This window comes from Aotus nancymaae, unplaced genomic scaffold (assembly GCF_030222135.1).
Source record: "Aotus nancymaae isolate 86718 unplaced genomic scaffold, 86718_ANA_hifiasm-v0.15.2.pri h1tg000108l, whole genome shotgun sequence".
Classification (NCBI taxonomy): domain Eukaryota; kingdom Metazoa; phylum Chordata; class Mammalia; order Primates; family Aotidae; genus Aotus; species Aotus nancymaae.
Window position 1 is genome coordinate 28,773,629 of NW_026988523.1, and position 3,752 is coordinate 28,777,380.

General features: G+C 51.1%; 2 non-coding genes across 2 annotated transcripts; one reads left to right on the forward strand and one right to left on the reverse strand.

Annotated features, from left to right (window-relative positions):
• Positions 1-89: 89 nt before the first annotated feature.
• Positions 90-253, forward strand: LOC135272400 (U1 spliceosomal RNA). Its single transcript, XR_010340553.1, has one exon. It is a non-coding gene; the product is annotated as a U1 spliceosomal RNA (small nuclear RNA).
• Positions 254-3,275: 3,022 nt separating this feature from the next.
• On the reverse strand, positions 3,276-3,439 carry LOC135272402 (U1 spliceosomal RNA). The gene has a single exon (XR_010340555.1). It is a non-coding gene; the product is annotated as a U1 spliceosomal RNA (small nuclear RNA).
• Positions 3,440-3,752: the final 313 nt, after the last annotated feature.

Below are 3,752 nucleotides of genomic sequence, written 5' to 3' on the forward strand. Positions count from 1 at the left end.
GGGCTGGGGGTGCGGTGCCCACGGCAAGTGACCGTGCGTGTAAAGGGTGAGGCGTATGAGGCTGTGTCGGGGCGGAGGCAGAGGAACTCATACTTACCTGGCAGGGGAGATACCATGATCACGAAGGTGGTTTTCCCAGGGCGAGGCTTATCCATTGCACTCCGGATGTGCTGACCCCTGCGATTTCCCCAAATGTGGGAAACTCGACTGCATAATTTGTGGTAGTGGGGGACTGCGTTCGCGCTTTCCCCTGTTTTTTTTTTGTGGTACGAATAACAGATAAGCATTTGTTTCTGTTAACAGGCACAGAGGTTTGTGCTGATTCTATGGTGTGGTTTGCTGTTTGGTCACTTCCAGACCTTGTTATTTCAGACCACAGCGGGTGTTGCTGAAACAAGGGTGGTAAACACCATGATGCTGTTGGAAAATTTAAAAGGGTAACATCCCCCACCTGCTGTCAGGATTCCAACCTGCCCTCTTGCCCTCAATTCTTGACCCATGATTTAAATGCCCAAAAGCGGATGTATTCAAATTACAGTGCACTTAACTGTTCTGCACCAGCCTTTATTTTTTTCTCTTGAAAACATTACCATCCACGGTCCTATAAATGTCTAAGGGCATCGAATGATCAAGTGCAATGTTATTATTATTATTTCTCATCGATTTACGCCTGAGAAAACTAATTTCATGGTATTCTCAAGACTAGAGGTGATTCAACAAGTCACAGCAGCTGGAGACTTAACTGAGGCCTCTCACTCTCTCCTTCTCTCTGGTCGCTCTGTGATTCCCTTTTTTCTTCTTGAGACAGAGTCTCACCTTATCACCCAGGCTGGAGTGCAGTGGTGCAATCTTAGCTCACTGCAACCTCCGCCTCCCAGGTTTAAATGATTCTCATGCCTCAGCCTCCTGAGTAGCTGGAATTACAGGCACATACCACAACACCTTTTCAGTAGAGGTCGGGTTTTGCCGTGTTGCCCAGGCTGGTCTGGAACTCCTGGACTCAGGCGATCCACCCACCTCTGCCTTGTGAGGTGCTGGGATTACAGGTGTGAGCCACCACACCTGGCTGTAATGCCCTTTCCATTGGACTTTTAGGCACTCTTTTTTTTTTTTTTTGAGACGGAGTTTCACTCTTGTTACCTAGGCTGGAGTGCAATGGCGCGATCTCGGCTCACCACAACCTCTGCCTCCTGGGTTCAAGCAATTCTCCTGCCTCAGCCTCCCGAGTAGCTGGGACTACAGGCACGTGCCACCGTGCCCAGCTAATTTTTGTATTTTTAGTAGAGACGGGGTTTCACCATGTTAACCAGGATGGTCTCGATCTCTTGACCTCGTGATCCACCCGCCTCGGCCTCCCAAAGTGCTGGGATTATAAGCGTGAGCCACCGCCCCCAGCCAGGCACTCTTAAACATTCCTTAGAAAGGTGACTCCTTTCCTCCCCTGTCCCCAGCGTGGGACAGGGTTATCCAGGAATGAGCCTTTCTGGCAAAGAGGGATACCCTGACTAAGTTTTTGATCATCAATGCTTCCAACAAGAAAAATTTTAAAAACTTTTTTTTATCTGACGCATCAGCCTTCCCAAAGGCAGACAGAAGCCCACGTCTCTGTCAGAACCTCGGTATGTTGGATGGGCCTGGAAACCATATCCAAGCAGTTGTTAGCCACTGGATTGGTGGGCTGCTTTTGTTCAGAAACCTCTCCATCAGGAATCCGAAGCATACGTTAGTGATGACCGTCCCGGATCAAGGGACATTTCTTAAACATTCTCAAAACCTGTTTGCTTATCAGTAAAGCACTGAAAGTTGCTTTCGGTTTTGCTTCATATATTTTATGTTTGAGCAAGGCAGTGTCTGCTGCTGGGGTTAGAGAAGTAAATGGCTCATCTTCATCCAACTGCATCAGTCCGTAGGGCTTCCACTCGCAGTGTCCTGAACAGTCCGTGGGCATCCTGTGCTTTCTAGCCAGGTTTCTTTGGAGCCGCAGGGTTTCTGCACCCGCACCCTGGTCGGAATGGCAGAGGCTTCTCCGGACATGCGGATCTGAGTGCCATTCCCGGGGTAGCCACCAGGGGACGCCATAGGCCGTCCCACCCACCCCCACTACCTGGCCGACCACAACCAACCGGCACCCATCCTGACCCCGTCCTCCGTTACTTCAGTGTGAGCCGGGGAGTTTCTATTCACTAGGACATTACAAATCACAAGTGAGTGGGGTCAGAAAACACACCCTGGGAGAGGTTGGCAAAATGCCCAGAAGCGCCATCACCAAGCCTGGGGCTTTCTTGTGTAGTGGAATATTCGTGTTCATGTAGCGCAGGGACAAAACCAATGAGATACTTGCGGGAGTTAAAAAGAGATGAATTTCCAATGCCATTTGAGAAGGGGTGTTAAGGAATCTGCCAGGGTGCTGATGCGTGTCAGGTGCACACCGCAGGTTGAGAGAGAGCTAAGTATTTTCTGTCCATGAAGGTGATAAGCGAGGGCCTGAAGAAAGAGGGACGCGGAGGACACAGGCGGCAGAAATAGGAAGAGGCGGTGGGGGGGTGGGAGGGATGGGTCGGGGTGCTTTCTAGAAGGTTGCCGGGCAATGGATGTAGGATGTGGAAGCGATCCATCGAACAAGGAAACTGCCACTTAAGTGAAGCCTGAAGAAAGACGAGCTATGTAAACGACAGGAGATAGTAGGGAAACTAGACCCGGCTCCTTATCAAACTTCCGGCCTTCTATTTCAGGAAGGATGGCAGGGCACTTCTGCTAAGGCAGGTGAGATTGCAGTTCTAACCTGTGGGCCTCGATCAATCTGCGCAAGGGCACCTGGGCGCCGGCAGAGCCGTTCCCCTACACGAAGTAAGCGGGTTGTATTTACAACTGAAGTGGACCCCTAAGCCTCAAAGGCCCTGCTTTGATCCCAAAGATGAGCGCCCGTCTACATAGTTTCCACCTGGTCCTATGAGGTGAAAACACATTTCTCAGTAGCACAGAAATCCGCGGAACTCTAAAAGGTCACATTGACGGTATAGGGAAATAAAACACGAAAGTTTTCACAGAGCGTGAGAATCCGAGACTACAGGCCACAAAAGAACCTCCATAAAAAGCAGAAAGAGAAAACCAGTGAGACCACGTTTGTCTGAGGCACTGTTACTGTTCAGCAAAAAAAACAGCAACACAACTCTTAACCTTGCCCAACCTTTTTGGCAAGAACTAAGACATGAAGCAAAACACGAAAACATGCGACAACCAGTTTTACTGCTTCTCTTTTTAGGTACTACGAAAATCAGGGGAAAGCGCGAACGCAGTCCCCCACTACCACAAATTATGCAGTCGAGTTTCCCACATTTGGGGAAATCGCAGAGGTCAGCACATCCGGAGTGCAATGGATAAGCCTCGCCCTGGGAAAACCACCTTCGTGATCATGGTATCTCCCCTGCCAGGTAAGTATGAGTTCTGTTGCCTCCGCCCCGACACAGCCTCATACTCCTCACCCTTTACACGCACGGTCACTCGCCGCGGGCACCGCACCCCCAGCCCTCCTAGCCCTGACACACAGCTGGGACTCTTGGGTCCGACCAGCGGTCCTGGACTCGCTCCCACAAAACAGAAAGCCTTCCTGACGAAGCAGCAGCCCCTGAGCCGCCTCATCTACATAGAAGTCGCCCTCTCCGTGATGTCACCGACAGCGCCTTCCCAGTCCCGTCTGCTCTTCCGCCACTCAGCCGACCGACCCGCTGCCGGAGCCGGCGGGGAAGTGACGT